The 22,099-nt window shown below is 36.3% G+C and overlaps 1 protein-coding gene across 5 annotated transcripts in view; it reads right to left on the bottom strand.

Moving 5' to 3' along the window:
- CAMSAP2 (calmodulin regulated spectrin associated protein family member 2) overlaps window positions 1–22,099 on the bottom strand; it is a 119,425-nt gene that overhangs the window by 73,160 nt on the left and 24,166 nt on the right. The window lies entirely within an intron of this gene.

The raw sequence follows: 22,099 nt of genomic DNA, 5'->3' as shown, positions 1-22,099 counted from the left end.
GAACGCTTAGCAGAATATATATATAAAGAAAACCACACACAGGTATCTCATATCCTAATGTCTTTAAAGAGAGAGAAAATCTTTTCTTTTTTAATATTTTATTTATTTATTTAGCAGAGAGAGAAAGAGATCACAAGTAGGCAGAGAGGCAGGCAGGAAGAGAGGGGGAGAAAGCAGGCTCTCTGCTCAGCAGAGAGCCGGACGCAGGGCTTGATCCCAGGACCCTGGAATCATGACCTGAGCTGAAGGCAGAGGTTTAACCCACTGAGCCACCCAGGCACCCTGCGAGAGAGAGTCTTAAAAGAAGGCAAACACGAAGAAAAATGGACTGAATTAAAAAGAGAAACAAATCCACAAGTATTTGGAGCTTTCAATACTCCTTTTTCAAGAATTATTAGAGTAAGGGGACAAAAAGTCAGAAGGGGATAGAGAAGACCTGAAAAACATTATTGTTAAGCAAAATGACCTGATATTTATTTATAGGACACTACAGCCAAGAACTGCACAATACACATTCCTTTCAAGTGCACATGAATGCTCATTAAGATAGATCAAATGGCTGGGCCAAAAACAGTCTCAGGATATGTGAAAGGGCTGAAATCTCCAAAGTTCTAACTCTAACCACAACAAATTTAAATTAGAAATCAGTAACAAAAAGAGATACTACCTAGAAAATATCCAGGTATTTGAAAGTTAAAGAAGATGCTTCTAAATAATCAATGAGCAAATAAGAAACCACAAGAAAATCTAGAAAATATTTTGAACTGAACAGTAACGAAACATCATTCACTAGTGTTTGGCACCATGTCAAAATCTGTAGAACTGAGAGGGCAATTCATGACTTTAAGTGTTTATATTAGAAAAGAAGAATAGCTTAAAATCAATTACACAAGATTCCATTCTTAAGAAGTTAGAGAAAGAGGAGCAAACTAAATCAAAATAAGAACAAAAAAAAAAAAAAAAAAAAAAAAAAAAAAAAAAACAAGAAGGAAGGAAATAAAGAGCAATATTCAGCAATATAGAAAACAAGCAAAACAATAATAAAAAATAATAAAATGAGAAGCCAGTACTTGAAAGAGAGTAATAGAACTGATAAACTTCCACACAAATTAATGTCAGGAAAGAATGAGGGGACGTTACTACAGGTTCTATAGATATTAAAAGGATAATTAGGGAACATTATTAACAACCTAGTGCCAATAAATTTGACAAATTTATTTATTTATTTTTAAAGATTTTATTTATTTATCTGTCAGAGAGAGGGAGAGAGAGCCTGCTTCTCCTCCTGCATCTCTCCCCAGCAGGGGGAGAAGCAGGCTCCCCAGTGAGCAGGAAGCCCCATATGGGTCTCCATCCCAGGACCTTGGGATCATGACCTGAGCTGAAGGCAGATGCTTTAATTAACTGAGCCACCCAGGTGCCCCAAATCTGACAAATTTGAATGAAATAAATAAATTCCTTGAAAGACTACAAAACATTCTAAATTGACACAAGAAACAAAAAGTCTTTAGAGCTGTAAATCTATTGTTAAGGAATAAATGTGTAATTTAAAAACAAAGAAAGCATGTAACCCTGATGGCTTCACTGATGAATTCTATATCTAACATTTAAGGAAAAAATGATACTAAACTTAAAGTTTTCAGAAAATAGAAGAGGAAGGAACACTTCGTAATACATATAAAAAGTCAGTACTACCTTGATACTGAAATCAAAGAAATTAGAAGAAAAGGAAAGACATCTTTCATGAATATGGCTGTAAATATCCTTGAAAAAATATTAGCAAAGTAAATCCACCAATATATAAAATAATACATCATGGCCAAATGAGTTTAATTCCAGTTATTTAGGTTGAGTTTAATATTTGAAAATCAATCAATGTAATTCACGTGTTAACAAGATAAATAAGGAAAGCCATATGATCATCTCAACAGAGGCAAAAAAAAAAAAAAAAAAAAGCATGTGACAGCATACAGCACCTATTCATGATTTGAAACACATATACATTCATACAATTCTTAGCAAATTAGGAATAAAATGGAACTTCTAAACTTGATAAAGGGAATCTTCAAAATCCTATAGCTACCACCATACTCAATGAGAACCAAATACATCCCCAATAAAATCAGAAAACAGGTGAGGATGTCTGGCCGTACCATGTTTATTTAACATTGTTTGGAAGTCTTAGGCAGTACAATAAGGGAAGGGGAGAAAAGACATACATACTAGAAAGGGAAAAGTAAAACTGTGTTTATTCACAAGTAACATGACTGTGTATGTAAAGATTTGGACACATCCACAAAAAACCTACTAGGGAATGTGCATGTAGCAAGGCTGTAAGATATAAAAAGCAATGTTCAAAATTCAATTGTATTTCTCCATATGAGCAATGAATAACTGGAAATTAAATTTAAAACCAACTCCATTTACAGTCAAAATAAAAATATGAAATACAGTAAAATTTAATAAAATATGTATAAGACTCATAAAAACTAAAACACTATTGAAAAAATTTAAAGAAAAATAATGGGAACAGATACCATGTTTATACTGGAAAACTCAATATTGCTAAAATATCAATTCTTTCCAAAGATCCAGATTCAACACAATTCCAATCTCAATCACAGCAAGCTTTTTTATAGAAACTGAGATTCTAAAATTTATATGTAAACACAAAGAACCTAAAATGACTAAACCAATTTTTGATAAAGAATAACAAATTTGGATGACTTACACTAACAGATTTTAAGACTTATTATGAAACTACAACAATGAAGTAGTACTGTGTGGTACTGGACTAATAAACATATAAATCAGTGGCACAGACACACATATCAAAGTAAGTCAGTGAAGAACAGCCTTCAACCACTAGATATCCTTGTTTAAAAAAAAAAAAAAGGATAAAATAAGTCTTGACCCTTCCCTCCCATTATACAAAATAAATACAAAAATAAATAAAATACAAAATGAATCATACCTAAATGTAAAAGCTAAAACTATAAGCATTTAGAAGAAAAAAACAGAGAACAAATTCTTTGCAACCACAAAAGAACAAAGATTTTTTTAGGACATACATAAAAAGTACTAACTATCAAAGAAAAAAAAATTAATTGACCTCCATCAAAATTTAAAATTCTTGGGGCACCTGGGTGGTTCAGTGGATTAAACCGCTGCCTTCAGCTCAGGTCATGATCTCAGGGTCCTGGGATCGAGCCCCGCATCGGGCTCTCTGCTCAGCGGGGAGCCTGCTTCCTTCTCTCTCTGCCTGCCTGTCTGCCTGCTTGTGATCTCTCTCTGTCAAATAAATAAATAAAATCTTTAAAAAAAAAAAAAAGAAAAGAAAAATTTTAAATTCTTTGAAAGACACCATTAAGAAAATGAAAAGGTAAACTACAGACTAGAAGAAAATATTTGCAATACATGTATTTGACAAAGGACTTGTAGTCAGAATATACAAAGAACTCTTAAAGTAATAAGAAAATAAAAAACCCAATAAGAAAATGAGAAAAAGATTTAAAGAGACACTTCACAAAAGATGTACGAATGACCCAATGAGCATATGAGAAAAACACTAAGTTACATGAGTTATCAGGGAAATACCAATTAAAACCACAAGGTGATATTAATTCACACCAGAATGGCTAAAACTAAAAAGATTTATGATACCAAAACTGTTGGCAAGGATACGGAACAATTAGAACTTTCATACATTGCTCATGGCAAAATAAAAAGTATACCACCACTTTGGGAAACTGCTTGACAGCTACTTAAAAGTTAAACATGCACATATAAATATGGCCCTCCAATTCAACTCCTAGGTATTAACCCAAGGAAAATGAAAATATATGAACTCACAAAAATGTACACAAATGTTCGATCATAGTGCTTATTTATAATAGGCCAAAACCTGGAAACATCAATGTCCAACAATAGGTTAATGAATAAACAAACTGTGGTATTAATACAATCAAATAATATGAAGCAATAAAAAGGAACAAACTACACATAATAATATGCGTGAATCTCAAAATAAGAGGAAAGGAATCCAATTCAAAAAGAGTTCATGTGGGCACCTGGGTGGCTTAGTTGGTTAAGCATCCAACTCTTGGTTTCAGCTCAGGTCATGATCTAAGGATCCTGGGATCAAGCCCCATTATAAGGCTCCATGCTGGGCGTAGAGCCTGCTTCAGATTCTCTCTCTCCCTCTGCCTCTGTCCCTCCTCCCCTCTCACCTGCAGCATATGTGCTCTCCGGCCCCCCCAAATAATAATAATAATAATAAATAAAAAGAGTTCGTGCATTATGCTTTCATCTATATGAAACTCTAGAACAGGAAAAACTAGTCTACAGTGAAAGAAAGAAGATTAATGGATACCGCAGTGGGGTGAGGGGCTGACAGCAAAGAGACACAAAGGAATTTGGGGGGATGATAAAAACATTTTATATCTTACCTGGAGTAGTACTTACATGAATACATATATTTGTCAAAACTGAACAATATTTATTTCAAATAGGTATATATTATTTTATTCAAATTATGCCTCAACAAAGTTGATTTTTTAAAAAGAAAGATCTGGCCTTAGGAAGTCACTCAGACTTCACTGAGTTTCATCTTCCTCTATTAAACGTGGATAATACCTGATTTCTCACCTCACAAGGCATCATATAAGGTGTACACCAAAGTACTCTTAAAAATTCTAAGTGATAGAAAGTTTTACAGTGTTTTTAATTACTGAAGGTGTTATATAGTCAGTGTATGACTATGGGATTAACCTACGGAACTATTTTTTAAAGATTATCTTCAAACTTCATTATTATCATTTATTTTTATGTTTTCCCAAACAAATGTTATATCAATCAATTCTTTAAGGAACTAAATTAGGAGATTTCTGTATCATCACCTTCATGTGTCCAGTCCATTAAGAAAGGAGGTGCTATTGAGCCATCAAAGACACGTAAGCAGGAAAAAGACAATAACCACCAAGAAAAAAAAGCCAGGTTTTTATGAAAAAAAAAAAAAAAATTAAAATAGACCGTTTTTATCCAACAAATCAAGATTTAAGTGAAGAACATATATATCTTCCAAATGTCCTAACCATAGTGACCTGGGTAAGATTTATTTTTATGATAGTTTATATACGGCAGCTCAGGCTTGTCCACCACCACTCAACCTAATTGCCGCTACTTTATGCCAACAATGTAAAATGACAGCTATGTTCTTTCATTTGCTAACCAATATGACATTCCTAGTATATTTTAACCAGTCACATATGGGGTACTTCAAAGTATGTTTGTGCTTTACAGCTTTCCAGATTTGCAATTTTCCCAAGCATATGTGATGCTGAGTCAAAAACTGCCTCAAATCTCAAAATCTAAAACAAGCTACATAAAATACACTGAAATACACTTTATCATATAAAAATAAGCATCAGTAAAGGCTCCACTTAACAATGACAAAATTGCCCGAAAGGAAGTTTGTCAGCAGATTGCTTTCAGCTGGGCGTGTACGCGAAATTCTCCTGACAGGACCCACTGGACCAGAAAGAAAAGAAACATACGGTTGTGACACAATCATAGCTTTTCTCTAATTCGGCTCTACCACCCAGTCAGGCTTCATTTCCCAAGAGAAAAAGGAAGGTCATGATGTCTCCCTTGGTAGCGACCCATCCTAGGTTTATAGAAAATACTAAGACAATTTAAGATTGAGTAACAACAGGAAAAGTTTCAAAACAGCTGAACACAGCTATGGCAGAAACTCCAACAGCCTAGTAAGAAGTAGGAATACCTTTTCTCCAACCTACCAAGTATCTGGAGGTCACCCACCACCTTCTAGATGAATGCTTGTTGGCAAGCAGTGCCTAAATTAACATGCCACTGTGGTGTAACTGAAAGATCCCTACCACACTCTCCCTAAGCCGGTCTCATGGTCTCTACACACAGACACGGACACAAAGCTGCAGCTATCAGAAGTGATCTCTAAGTAGCATAGCCTCATTATTTCTACATTTTTAAAATGTAACTCTGATCATGTCATTGTTTTGCTTAAAACCCCTTTGGTGCAAAGAGGTCCAAAATATCCATCAACTAAGGACAGGCAAATAGACTGTGGTATTTTCATGCCACAGAGTATTATGAAGCCTTCCAAAATGACTATATGTACCTATACTCATTAATATAGAAAGATGGTTATGAAGCCTTATGAAAAGCTAGGCACTCTCCCCATCCCTAACAACATGGTTTGCCATGGCTCCCCCAGGCCTAGCTCTACCTCAGGATTCTGCTTAATTTCCTAATTTGCTAATGAGTAAATTCTTCCCATGATATGTTCAAAGAATCTGATTGGTGTCATTTGTCAACTTTGCGTAGGGCAACTGAGCAGAAGCCGTAGGTCACTCGCTACTCTTTAAATTTTATCTACTCTTCCAACAAATGGCTCTGGCCAAATGCATAAAACTCTGAAGCAACGTTTATAACTGAAATACTTCTAGGTCAATTCAGTGCAATTACATAGTGATAGAATATGAGCAAATATCTAAAATCTATTGCGACTGGATTTAGTTTCTAAACTACAACCTTAGTATTAACAGGCCTATCCCATGCATACCTCACTTCAAGAAAACAAACCGGTAAAAATCAGGTATAAATATGAAACAGAATTCTTAAACTTTATTTTTTTTTTTAATTTCAGCTTTACTGAAGTATAACTGACATATAAAAGTGTAAGAAACTTAAATTGTACCTTGTGGTGATTAGATACACATATATTAATTGTTAAATTTTAATACCACAGTTGAACATAAAATGCAAAGTTAGGGGAGTCAGCAAGTGAGCTAACAAACCGAAAATCTATACTCTTTTCCCCATGATTATCTGAAAGCAGAGACACTTATTATGTTAAAATGATAAAGTGGAAAGCTAACAACTTAATCACTTAATCAGATTCTACTATAAATTCCATGAGTTCATGAGCCTCCTCCAGAATACTTAATACTGGCAGCTTAATAAATATGTACTATACGAATAATGAAAGCTCTATTCAAATCTGTAGGAAAACAAAAATCAAAACCAAATATTCACTACTCTCTTAGTAGTAATTCTAAATGACTTCTCTTTCAAAAGATACTTAATTCTTAATTTAAACATTCACTAACACCTCTTTTTTTAATTTTAATTTACTTATTTTACAGAGATCACAAGTAGTCAGAGAGGCAGGCGGGGGTTGGGGGGCAGGCTCCCTGCTGAGCAGAGAGCCTGATGCGGGGCTCTATCCCAGGTCCCTGAGATCACGACCTGAGCAGAAGGCAGAGGCTTAACCACTGAGCCACCCAGGTGCCCCTTCACTAACATCTCTTAATCCTTCACCAATTCAGAATCTTCTCTGGGTCAGATGCTGGAAAATGACCAACATGGCCCTGTATTTGTTAATACACAAAAATGATCAACATGGCCCTGTATTTGTTAAGCGGATTCTGTAATAAAAAGCACACTTTCAGGGCACCTGGGTGGCTCAATTGGTTAAGCAACTACCTTCAGCTCAGGTCATGATCCCGGAGTCCTGGGATCAAGTCCCATCATCGGGCTCCCGGCTCTGCAGGGAGTCTGCTTCTCCCTCTAATCTTCTTCCCTCTCCTCTCTCACACTCTCTCTCAAATAAATAAATAAATAAAATCTTAAAAAAAAAAAAAAAAAAAAAGAAAGGCACACTTTCCGCAAGCCTTGCTTGGGTGGAACAACTGTAAAGTAGTAGGCATTTTTTTCCCTATTAAGAATTTGATTTGAGGACTTCTACCTTGACTCCAACATATATAAATAAATTAAAATCTATAAGCTACCTTTTCTAAAAAATGACTTCTAAAATTTCCAAAAATAGGATTAACAGATAAAGCTGTTTGGTACTTGTAGTATATCAGTACCATTTTTCTTCACTTTTCAGAGAAATCAGAAGTCTCAATAATGGAGATGTAATTAAATGTGGTAATCAGTTCACAATATATACATATATCACATCATTATGATGTACAACACCTAAAATGTGTGAGAGTGTGTGTGTGTGTGTGTGCGTGTGTGTGCGTGTGTGTATCAATTATATGTCAATAAAAATTAAACACTAAAAGAAAAAGCAGAGACTGGGCACCTGGGTGGTTCAGTCGGTGAAGAGTCTGCCTTGGGCTCAGGTCATGATCTCATGGTTCTGGGATCAAGCCCCACATTGGGCTTCCTGCTCAGTGAGGAGTCTGCTTCTCCCACCACTCATGCTCTCCACCCCCTACCGTCTCTCTCTCAAAATAAAAAAATAAAATCTTTTAAAAAAAGGAAAAAAGTAGAGGGGCACCTGGGTGGCTCAGTCAGTTAAGCAATTGCCTTCGGCTCAGGTCATGATCCCAGGGTCCTAGGAATTGAGCTTCACATCGGGCTCCCTGCTTTCCCTCTCCCTCTGCTATTCTCCCTCTCCAATAAATAAATAAAATCTTTTTTAAAAAGTGGAGATAAATGCAATATTCTATTTCCTTTCAAATTATTACATAAGATATTTCACCATATCAATTCCAACTAATTTTTAGTGTTTTTTTTGAAGTAGCTTCATCACATAGACAAAAAACTGAAAATCTGAATCCTTTTGACCATAAAGTTTTGGCTTAAGGAAAAGGAAATGCTCTTTCTCTTTGAGCAACTCCATCCTTCCCTTTACTCCATACCCGAGAAAGAAATAGTCGTTAAAAATAGATTCTGAGGGGCACCTGGGTGGCTCAGTGGGTTAAGCTGATGCCTTCGGCTCAGGTCATGATCTCAGAATCCTGGGATCGAGTCCCGCATCGGGCTTTCTGCTCAGCAGGGAGCCTGCTTCCCTCTCTCTCTCTGCCTGCCTCTCTGTCTACTGTGATCTCTGTCAAATAAACAAATAAAATCTTTAAAAAAAAAAATAAAAAAATAAAAAAAATAGATTCTGAGGGCGCCTGGGTGGCTCAGTGGGTTAAGCCGCTGCCTTCGGCTCAGGTCATGATCTCAGGGTCCTGGGATCGAGTCCCGCATCGGGCTCTCTGCTCGGCAGGGAGCCTGCTTCCCTCTCTCTCTCTCTCTGCCTGCCTCTCCGTCTACTTGTGATCTCTCTCTGTCAAATAAATAAATAAAATCTTAAAAAAGAAAAGAAAAGAAAAGAAATAGATTCTGAAACACTGACTGGGCCCCCACATTTTGTAGGGATGGTGTCTTTAAATATCAAGGTCAGTACCAAGTCACGTGTGGCCTCTGTCATCTGTCCATGTGGCTGCAGCATTCATGAGCCCAGGACCTGCTCCCTCAAGAGGAAAGGCCAGTCATCCTTCTCTTGTTCGCTCTTCCCTATGACCAGAAAGATCTCATGAGGATCTATAAGAAATCCAAGTCTTTCTCCTCTTCTTTAAAGGTATTCCAAGTTAACAGGGCTACAGAGGCGACACCTACCTGGACCTGGTCTTCTCACTCCAGCTCCTGCTTTCCCCACCTTTAGTTCTCACTGCCTCCGCCTGTTTCTCACCCAACTTCTCCCACTCTTCCAGTCATTGACCAGTTCTCTATTTTCTCCTGCCCTCCCTGCACGCTCACCAAGGCTTCTCTCTCCTACTCTCAGGTTCTTTTTCTTCTGAAACAGGAAGGATAGCCATGGACCCTACTGTAATAGTAAGTTCCACATTTGGCTATTATAGGAACATAAAGGACATCTTATTACTACTTAGTTCTAGGCCACTGTAAAGGAGGACAGAAAGAAACTTTTACCTGGTTCAGTGTGGCTCACCAAAATTCTGCACTGGGGTCTGGAACCAAACCTGAGCTAACACTAAAATGTTTTGTCTTGCTTTGCTTTTTCTGCATTTTTCTTTCAAGTATTTCTCTACAAAGCAACCTGAAGTCTTAGTCAAAGAACAAGATAAATGTTCCTGAGCTCTCTGACCAAATACTATGATAAGAGCACCCAACTTGCATTTTCACCACCAAAAAGAGTAAGTTTAGTAGAACTTTTTAATATTAGGAAGAAGCTTTTGAATGTCCGTACCTATTAATTTACTGTTTCACCATGCAAGAAATACTGGTTTTATATTAATATATAGCACTCTGTACTTACTAAAGTTATCTCATACATGTTATCCAGTCTTTTTTCCTCAAATTATTTTGTCTTACTATGACATTACTAAACGAAAACACTGACAATCCTAAGGGAAGCTCCTCTGCAACACTGTAATTACTATAATGGCTTTTAACGATTATCTACCCAACTTTCTTTCCTATGTGCTTTTGTTCAGGCCCATGGACTTCAAATGCTGATGACTCTCAAATTTAAATCTCTACACAGGATTTCTGAACTTCAGACTCATATATTCAATGACTGGACAGCTGGAAGGCATTGAAAACTTAACAGGTCTAAAATACAATTCCTGATTCTCCAGCTGTCTGCCCACATTCCCCACCTACCTTCTACAACCACGATCTATAAAGCAACCTGAGAGCACTTTTTAAAAAGTAAACCAGATCAAACTCCTTGCCCTACTTAAAATCCTCCAATGATTTCCATGCACACTCAGAATAAAATTCAACTTCTTATCATGGTCTACAGGGTTCCACCTGCTTTGGCTACAATCTTTATCTCTATCTACTCTCCCTATCCAACTTGTTCATGGCTAACCTCAGTGGCCGTTAGTTCCTGAAACATACCAATCTCACTCCTACATCAAGGCCATTAACCTTACTGTTCTTTTTGCCTGGAATGTTCTTTTCCCAGATTTCACATTCTTGTCCTTCTGGTGTTTGGGTCTCATTTCAAATGTTGACTCTCTAGACGGGACTTCCCTAACCATCTCCTATTAAAATAGCACATTCTACTTCCTCTAGCTCCTTCTTCTTGATTTATTTTCTTCACAGCATTTGCCGCTGTTTTGATTTGATTTGCCACTGTTTTGATTGTTATGATTTGCTTAGCTTTTTACTGCTTGTCTTTGCTACTAAAATATTACCTTTATGAAAGCAAGGGCTTGATCTGTCATCTAACTACTGCATCCCACTTCTCAGGCCCAGAAAAATTTCCAAAAAATATTTACTGAAAGAAATCAGCATTTCATATTGTATAAATTATATAATTTTATGCTAAATATATGTAACCCTAAAACTTCAATTCCTGAAAATATTCCCTCCAGAAAATTCTTAGTTAGGAATTGTATCATCCAGACATGAAGTTTATTTATTTTATGGATGACCTACCAATTCAGGGCCTTCGAATTTGTTCCTCTGTCAGCTATTTTCTTTCCCCTTATTTTTGCCTAACTAACTCCTCATCATGTAGATCTCTGCTCAAATACATTCCATGTAAGGATGCCCCTAGCCATCCTAACTAAAGAGAAGAGATCACAATTGCCTCAGATCACTCGATCACATTATCTTGCTTTCACTTTCTTCATAGTCCTTACCCTTCTCTAAAGTTACCTTTCTAAAATTTTTTTATTTGTTTGACTGCTTACCAACAAAGTAAAATGTATAAATTCAGTGACACAATAATCAGCATTCTTACATCCCTGCAAGTTTATTAAAAGAATTTCCTACAAAGAAAGATGGACCCCTGGGACAGCTTTGTAACATCTCTCACTTTGTAACATGGCTCATCGTAACTCTCTTTCAACCACGGAACAGTACAGGTTCAGAAGGAATCTGAATAACATAAAGATTTTTTTCGTCTTATTACAGAAGCTCATTTATCCAGGTGTATGAACACAAGCAAGCATCCAAATGGAACACTTTTTAAAGTTTTTGTTTTAATGATCACCTATTTTCTTTCTTTAAATCACATCACTGACATGAGTTAAAAACAATTTCTTGAACTGCTATAACCTACAAGCCGCAAAAGTGGGTTGGTGTCACGGGGCTGAGGTGGGAGCTCAATCTGTTCAAACAGACTGGGGAATAGATGGCTGCGGACAACCGCGATGACCACCCGCTGCTCTAGAGCAATGGACTGGAAGTGTGCAAATTAGAAAAATCTACATTTTGGTATCCAACCTGCTACAACATCTCATTCTTTCTGCTCTAATTATGTATGTGCGCATATATAATTATATACCAATAATTATGTATCATATATAAATATAAACCACCTTCTACTGTACCACCTACTGAAGAAGTTTAGTAACCTATAATGAATAGTTATCTTTTTCATTGTTTTAAAAGATGAAAAGACTTAGTTAATACATGATTAATTCATCACCAGTAAAGAACAAAAATTATTGCTGGCAGGTCTGTAATATCAGACAACTTCTTAAGTATCTTAGCTTTTGCTACTTTGAATGAGTTATGAAGATAAGATCACAAACTTTCATTATTCCAAAGTGAACTATAAAAACACTAACTGGAAAAGATATATGCATGCCCACGTTCACTACAGCACTAATGCTTTAAATATAATAACCAAGATACGGAGACGATCTAAGTGTCCATCAATGGATAAGGAAAGTGTGAAAACACACACGCACACAGAATATTATTCAACCATAAAAGAAGAATGAAATCTTGCCAACTGTGACAACATGGATGGACTTTGAGGGCATACACTAAGTGAAATCAGTCAGTCAGAAAAGGACAAATATCATACAATCTTATTCATATGTGACACCTAAAACACAACAATAACAAAAAAACAAGCTCACAGATATAGATAAAAGATTGGCTGTTGCCAGAGGTGGAGAATAGGGATTAGGCAAAATGGGTGAAGAGGGTCAAAAGGTATAAACTTACATGACTTAAGTCATGGGGATATAATGTGCAGCATGATGACTAGAGTTGATAGTACTATACATATTTACAAGTTTTAAGAGAGTACATCTTAAAAGCCCTCATCACAAGAAAAACAACATTTTGTAAATATATATGGTGACATGTGTTAACTACACTTACTGTGATTATTTCACAATATATACAAACCATTATGCTGTTCAACTGAAACTAATTTGATGTTATATATCAATTATATCTCATAAAAAATCTGAAAAAATAAATTACTTTACATATAAAGCTTGAAGCAACTTTAGATGCTTCATCATCATCATTAGATGCTAACTCTGAAAAGCCAAAAGAAAAAAAAAAAAAGAATTGCATGTGCAACTATAAAGTATATTAATAACATTTCAAGTCAAATGAAATGATTAAAATTTTCTGAATTGGAAACTAAGACAGATACCAGTTTCATTTCAGGATAATTAACCTGACAGCAATATACCATAGAAATTAGATAAAATAAATCTTAAGGAGGCAAATCCACATACAAACTCTATTTCCATAGTTCTTTTTATTAAAACAGATAGAAACTATTGGTAATTGAATATTAAAATACATTTTTAAGAAAAACATAGTGGTATATTTAGTTTTCAATACCAACACTGTCATTTACTGCTCTTCTCTAGAAAATAGAGTAATTTAATTAAATTGGTTTTTAATGTGGGCTTATAAGCCATTCACGGGTCATACATGAAGTCAATTCAGTTAGTTATAACTAATTTTTTCCAACTAGAATAGAACAAAAATCAAGTTAAAAGCGTAAATACTTTTGTTTCTATAATATATGCGTAACTAAGTAAACCAGGTGTGGCAAATAACATTTGCAGTAAAATGTACTTCTGTGAGTCACAGTCAAAAGAAGGTCAGTACCAGACCAAATGACTGCCAGGGTCTTTCAGCTCTGAAACTTCATAGCTTCCTCGATTGGGGAAAAAGAAAATAAATAACTGACAGCTTTTTCTTTATTTAGTATTTTGCTACAGTTCTTTTAATAGCAAGCAGCAGAATATAAATGTTGAATTAACTGTGCTAATTTGAACAAAAACTGGGGCTTCTTGGAAGGGCACTGGATTGGTTGACCGCTAAACTCAGAAGGACAGAAGCTGAGCCGCGCCAGCGATCTCAGCAGCGGGAGTTCACAGACTTCCGTCAATAGGGCACAGCCTTGGTAAGATGGAGCTCCAACTGCCTACTATCACTGTGCTGGCATTCTCTCTCCATCTGGGCTTTCAGATTCTCAGTAAAGAATCCAATCAGCCCACCATATATCAGGTATCTCAACCCTTAGATAAATCAGCAATAGCCAGGAGCAGGGTAAGATGCATACACATGGTCTCTAGGGAAATAAGAAACTGTCCACCATCTCAATTTGTACAAAATATCTGATCTTTGTGGCCCGAAATTAACACTTCATTTATTGAGCCCCTACTGTTCAAGACCTAATACTTGGTTCAATATGATAAATATATACAGTGAATATGTATACTAAAACATTGGTGTACCTTAAATATATGCAATTTTTGTCAATAAAGCTAGAAAAAAGAAATATAAAATGTTTAACAAATAAAGAATCTAGATTTTATGTAAGAACAAAACTTTTAATACAACAAACACACACTGAACATTACAATAAACATTTTTCATTTCACGTGTGTTCTTTTTTTTTTTAAAGATTGCATTTATTTATTTGACACAGACAGAGAGAGGGGAACAAAAGCAGGAGGAATGGAAGAGGAAGAAGCAGGCTTCCCAGTGAGCAGGGAGCCCAATGCAGGGCTCGATCTTATGACCCCAGGATTATGACCTGAGCCAAAGGCAGAAGCCTAACAACTGAGCCACCCAGGCACCCCTTCACACGTGTTCTTAAAAACTCAGTTATTTTAAGTCCTGTTTTTCTAAACCAGGATTGTTTTTAAAACAGGGAAATTATGAAAATGAAACCTAAAATATTTTTTCAATTACAATACTATTTTGCAAAGTGAGTCACTCTATTTCTTAAAATCTGTAACTTTAGGGGTGCCTGAGTGGCTCAGTCCTTAAGCGTCTGCCTTCGGCTCAGGTCATGATCCCAGTGTCCTGGGATCAAGCCCCACATGGGGCTCCCTGCTCAGCAGGAAGCCTGCTTTCCCTCTCCCACTCCTGCTTGTGTTCCTTCTCTCTCTGTCAAGTAAATAAATATATTTTTTAAAAAATCTGTAACTTTATATATCAGCGGTAACTAAATGAGATTCATCCCTTACCTAAGAAAAGAGTACCTTCCATGGTCCGGATGTTCACGTTTCCCCAGAATTCCTATGTTAGAATTCTAATGCCCAAGGTGGTGGTATCAGGAAACAGGGCCTCTGGCAGATGATTAGGTCATGAGGCCCATGCCCTCATGAATGGGATGAATGCCCTTACATATGAGGTTCCAGAGAAATCCTGCCCTTTCCAGCATGTGAGGACACAATGAGAAATCTGTAGTTTACAATCCAGAAGGAGGCCTTCAGAACCCAACCATGCTAATCCTTGATCATGGACTTTCTAGCTTCCAAAACTACAAAAAATAAGCTTATTTATAAATTACTCAGTCCGTAGTATTTTGTTACTGCAGGCTGAACAGACTAAGACAGTGACCAAAACAATTCCCTTTCCTTCCTACCATTCTTGGGATTCCCTGTCATTGCTGAACACTCTGTGTGTGATATTCCACTTCATGCTAACCCTCTGTGGGTCTTCTCAGAATCAATGCAGATCCACAAGGGCGGGGCGGGGGAAGGATGGTAGTGCAATGTATTTGTAGAATAAGCATTGGGTTAGGAGTCAGAAAGATCTGGAAACTACCTCTGCTTTGTCACTAACTAGCTATTTGATCATGATCTACTCACCACTTCTTTCTACACCTGTCAGAAGAAACCAAATAAGTATCTTAGTAAATAAAGCCATCCACAAGGTTTCCTCACTTGTCAAAAGGAGTTGATAATAACTACCCTATTTATCTTTTCTGGGTGTTAACCAAAAAAAGTGAAAATGCATCATCAACTATTAAGCACCATAGAAATGGTAGTTTTCTTAACTGAGGTATAATTGACATTAGTTTCAGGTGTATAACATAATGACTCAATATGTGAAATGATCACATTAAGTTTAGTCAACATCTGTCACAATACACAGTAACAGAATTTTTTTCTTGTGAGGAGAATTTTTAAGATTTATTATCTTAGCAAGTTTCAAATATGCACTATAATATTATTAACTTAGTCACCACATTGTACATTACATCCCCATGACTTAAAGCTCTAAGTTTCTACCTTTTGACCCTCTTAACCCTTTTGCCCACACCCTACCTGCTGCCTGTGGCAACCACAAATCTGCCCTCTGCATCTCTGAGCTTGTTTGTTTGTTTTAGATTCCAATTACAATCTCACTTTTTTTTCCTATTAGTTTGCTTGGCCGGATTTTTTGAAAGGCCATCTGGTGTAAATGGGAAAAACATGGCTTTGGAGGCAGCAGATACAAGTTTAAATCCTAGCATCATGTTTTATCACCTGCATGGCCTTGGGCAAATTAATGCACCTTTTGTGGGTGTCAGTTTCCTCACCTATAGAACAAGAATACTACGACCTCTCTCATATATTGCATTAGAAATTAACATTTGTCAAGTATGCTCAATTCTGTTTATTCCTCATTTCATCCCCACAAGCCTGCACAAGTCTAGACAAGTCTCCACACTGCAGCTCTTCCAAAATTCCACATAACCCCTAATGTCTTCCAAGAGCATCTTTAGGGCAGAGATCATCTACTTCATCACCAACCTCACTTAGTGTACGAAGTGGAACTGAGTAAGTTTATTACATCCAGGAATTCCCATCCATCTTTGTGGTAAATATATAAGAATAACATAAACTAAAAACCAGGATACTCTAACAAAATAAATATCAATCTTACTTCATTTCTCTGTACACAGAAAGATCCACTTTCACTTATATACAGCTCCTTTTTTCCAACAGGTACTAAGAAGAAAAAAGAATGTAAGACAAGCCACAGTCACCTTTATCGTTCTCCCCAAAAATAAGAGATTTAAGAATATCAGTTCAACTGATATTTATATTAAATGTTTACTTATTTACTATATTAAATATATATTCAAAGTATAAAACTGACCCTTTACTTATTTTGGGTTTTTGTTTTTGTTTTTTATCATTATTGAATAAAAATATCAGGGTTCTAAAGCACCAGGAGCAACAGAGGATAGGGAAGCTAACATCCAGACCTTGAGCCTCCCAGAAGAACAGAGTGAAACCAAGAAGCTATTTTCCCCAACTTCTGGTAGTTATAACCACCTATTAATCAGAGTTGGCATAAGGGATAAAATCTTTTTGCCAGTCCTATTCTAGCTTCTCTTCACTTCCCAGCTGTGAGGATTCAAAAATCACCTTAATTCTACTTCAAAAATGCTTCCTCCAATCAAACTCTCTTCTGCATCTCAACAGCCTCTACTTCAGGTCGCCGCTGTTTTAACAGCTTCCTAAGTGCTATCTCTTTCACAATACCACTAGAGTGACTTTCTGTAACACAATTCTGAGGGTATCCTCTCTGGTTTAAAACCTTATACTAGGTGGATCATTTCCTATCATTTCAGGATAAAGTACACACTTGGCATAGCATAAAAGGTTATTCATGTCCTGTCCCCATCTAACTCTGGTCTCTTTTCTCATGGTTCCCTAACATGTACCTAATTCTAAAGCTACAACCAAACTCCTTTGTTTTTCCCTAAGCATGTAACGAAGCTCTCACACTCCCTTTTAACATCCTGTTATACGTTCATACACACTACCTCATTACATGCCCGTCTTTGCCTCCCTGGTAAATTCCTTCAAAACTCAGCATAAGAGTAGGACTAAGTTTGGTGCCTCTGTACACCTTAAAGATATATAATTTGGTCATCTTTCTATAATCCTCAGTAGAAAGCAAGACCCTGAAGGGTAGAAACTCTTTTTAATCACAGTAGAAAAAACACAGTACATAGCAGAAGCTCCATAAATAAGCTAAATAAGTTAATAAAGGGCCTGACTGATTTCAGTTTTAGTATAAATCAAAGGGTTTTTGTGAGATCCTCTGGCAAAATAAACACCAGTCATCAGGTTATTCCATAGACAGTAAACCTGGAGTTCTAAATAAATTATTACAAATTAACACTGACTCAAACATAATAAACATGGTTGTAAAATATCAAAAGATAATGTGAATTGTTAACTAAGGTGTACATAATATGTTACCTAGAAATAATGGAATCCAAATGAGGTACATGATTACTGGGAAAGAGAAAACTGAGATCCAGCACTATGGATGAATTTAAAAAACCCTCTTCACAGACAAGTTCCACTCGTAACTTTGCAAGTCATTATTATACAAGAGTGACCAGAAATTAGTATCTCAACTACTACTGCAATGTTTACATTTATATAATTCTCTTCCTCTAACATGTAATTTTTAATCTAATTAAGTAGGGAAAAAAAATTTTAAGCTTCTAGAAACATAAGTAAATTTCACTGAGTTCCAACAGGTGATGGCACCATGGAAATCCATAAGAATAGCTGCCAAACAAGACCAACATGTTGAAACAGGGCAGAAAGGAAGACAAAGAAAAAAGGAACAGCACATGTTCCTGAGATCAGCTTCTCTGTCCTCAACACCTTTCATATATCCAGCAAAGATAATGGTAACAAGGGAATTACCTTGTACGTTCTTAAAATCAAGAAATTCATATCCAACCAGAAAGGCTTGTCATAACTATGCCTCATCATCTATTAACAGTCAAGTCAAAGCTTACAGTTATTTGCCAGTACATGAAATTCACATAACCTTCAAGACAGGAACTAATGGTAAATTACTTTGAAAAGTAGCATGGACAAATTACCCAAGATTTCAAACCACCAGGCAGATTTCCTGGTAGCATACCATTTTACTTCCTCCTACCTCTCCACTTCCCACTTTCCTATTACCTAGTCCTGTTATCCTATTCCAACTACCTTCCTATTACTCAGGCGCAGACAAAAACAAAAAACAAAAAAACAAAAACAAAAAAAACCCACAACAATGTAGTGGTTAAGAACATGGGATTTTTTTTTTAAGATTTTATTTTTAAGTAATCTCTACACCCAACATGGGGCTCAAACTTACAACCCCAAGATCAAGAGTCACATGTGTGGGGCTCCTGGGTGGCTCAGTCAGTTAAGCAACCAAATCATGGTTTCAGCTCAGGTCATGATCTCAGGATTATGGGATTGAGCCCCGTGTCAGGTTCTCAGTTCAGCACAGAGTCTGCTTTGGATTCTCTCTCTCCCTCTCTCTCCTGCTCTCTCTCAAATAAAAAAATTAAAATCTTAAAAAAAAAAAGTCAAATTCTCTACCAACTGAGCCAGCAAGACACCCCAAGAGCATGGGACTTACAGCTAAAATAGAGATGGTCTGAATCCTGCCTTCGCTAGTTACTATGATTGCCCTGTGATCTAACTTGGGTTCTCAAAGCCTCAGCTCCTCATCTGTAGAACAGAGACAATATATTTTTCTGTTAGGGTTGTCCTAAGAATTAAATTATGGAAGATACAATATATAAAGTGCAATCCCATGCCTGGCACAGTAAACTAAATAAAAAGAGCCACTAGAGAATCTGAGAAATGAGTAAGTATAAAGATAGATGTAAGCAAATCAGAAAAATCTGAGAATAGAATATTGTATTTTACACTAAGCTGACAGTATAAGAGCTCACAAAGTATTTCACAGTGTTTTACAATGTTTTGTTTACTATAGGTAGGGAAAGAATAAATCAACAAAGCACCACCACCATCACCAAAAACCAAAGAATATAATATGAAAACTTATTCCATGATCTTATATCCCACAAAAAAGTTTAAAAATCCTTATTCAGTTTACAGCCTCTTCATGATCTAACCCCAACCTATTTTTTTTTTAAAGATTTTATTTATTTATCAGAGAGAGAGAGGGGGAGAGAGCGAGCACAGGCAGACAGAATGGCAGGCAGAGGCAGAGGGAGAAGCAGGCTCCCTGCTGAGCAAGGAACCTGATGTGGGACTCGATCCCAGGACGCTGGGATCATGACCTGAGTCGAAGGCAGCTGCCCAACCAACTGAGCCACCCAGGCGTCCCACCCCAACCTATTTTTTAGCCTCATCTCACTTCTATGCTTCCATGCAGTCAACACTGTCACTTGTAATACATAACCTACTTTCACAGTTCAACCTTGACTCAAACAACTCCTTCAACCTGGTTGCCATTCTCATCTCATTCCTTTTCCTATCCACTGAAACCTCAGTCATTCTGTCCCATTCTGTCCCTCCCTAGAAGAAATCATTATATACACCTCTCTATTCCCTGTGCTTAAACTTACATTTAAAGCATCTATTTCATGTTATCTAATTAGTGTTTTTCTGCAGGCCTCTTCCTCACTAGATCCTAAGCTCAATGTCATTCAAGGGGAGGCATTAATGGTCAGCTTAATGCAGACCATGAAATGTGATAAAACGAAGTAACTCTTCTTTACAAAGAGTATCCTTCTTGAGAGTAAAAAAATATCTCCATCATCTTTCTATGTTTTAACCAGAGCTTCACTGGCTTTCTATTATAACAAAGCTGTTTACTGGCCAGTAACACATATGTACAACAGCTTTTTAGCTTTTATTTTCTGAATATCCAGAAGTATCCATAAAGTAATACTGACCCTTCATGGGAGAACATTTTATGCCTTACTTATCAAATGACCTAACAGCCCACTTTAATTTCCATTAAACAAACAAGATATTCAATCTTTTTTGGTAGTCATTAAAACAAAGTGCATCAAAATAAATTTTTTGTTTTTATAATAATGATTGTCCCAAAACAAGATTTGATTTTAAAGTGTTATTTTGCAATCATATGAAAATCAATCTCATTATTTCATAACACACATACTACATACATACCTACACACACACATATATACACATTTACTTAAATAATTGACTTTTACAAACATCAACTCTTATTTCCCATATATGCAAACATGGTTGGAAAGCTGATTCACAACCAGAGTTTAATTCGTAACCAGACTACAGTTTAGACAGCTAAGTAAACACAACTTGACACATTTAAGTGCATAAATTTGATACAGATAATAGCACTATCAATTAGAAAGTAACAATTCTAGTTCATTCAAATTCTAATTTTAGTTTTGCTAGTGCACCACTTCTACCTTAGGCAAATCACTTAGCCTCTCTAAATAAGTATCACATATATAAAATGACACTGGATCAGACAAAATTTCTCATACCTTCTTGATCACAAAATTCATCCAAAACGCCTGCTTAAAAATACATATCCAAACCCCTCTTCTAAGGTACTAATGTCACAGTTCTGAAAAGAGAAATGGGAATCTATTCAAAGTTCCCTGGTACTCATGTTCCTCAGGTTCCTCTTCATTAGAAAGTTTTATACATACTGGTTTCTGATTTCTAAAGTTCTTCCTGGCTATAAAATTCTACGAAATGTAAGATTTTATGATCCTGATCAAAGTCCCCAGCCTAACCTAGTGATACGGAATGTAATACTCATACAAATTCATTTTGCTATGGAAGGAAGTTTGAAATCTGCTCTGTATGCTTAAGCTATCTTTTTCAGCATCTGAGTCCATTTGCCACAAGTCCCTAAATTTTCAGATTATCCTAGATATCAGTATTATTTTCACAAATAATTTAATAGATAATGTGATTTGGGCTACAGCATACTTTCAGTTGAAGATATTCCCCTGTGATTTCAATGTACACAACTCTTCCTCTGCTAACTATTCAGTCATACACTTAATGCTGATTCAAGCACACATCAAGTTTAGTTCTCAGAACAGTAAGCATTTCAGCATTGTAACTGTATATTGTTTGCATTTGTCTTTTACTCACATATTTGTAATAGTTATAATAGGCAGATCATAGCTACAATCTCTTCCCACGTCTACAGATAGTGATTATGTGCTTGATGAACTTTAATGCATTATAATTATTAATTGGCTTTAAAACACAGTGTCTAAAATATTTTCCCACTGATATAAACACAGAAGAAAAATTTTAAACCTAGGGGCGCCTGGGTGGCTCAGTGGGTTAAGCCGCTGCCTTCGGCTCAGGTCATGATCTCAGGGTCCTGGGATCGAGTCCCGCATCGGGCTCTCTGCTCAGCAGGAAGCCTGCCTCCCTCTCTCTCTCTCTGCCTGCCTCTCCATCTACTTGTGATTTCTCTCTGTCAAATAAATAAATAAAATCTTTAAAAAAAAAAAAAAATTTTA

The sequence above is a fragment of the Mustela nigripes genome, chromosome 10 (genome assembly GCF_022355385.1).
Source record: "Mustela nigripes isolate SB6536 chromosome 10, MUSNIG.SB6536, whole genome shotgun sequence".
In the NCBI taxonomy this organism is placed as follows: domain Eukaryota; kingdom Metazoa; phylum Chordata; class Mammalia; order Carnivora; family Mustelidae; genus Mustela; species Mustela nigripes.
Note: the sequence above shows the minus strand (reverse complement) of the source record. Positions and strands in the feature narration are given on the sequence as shown.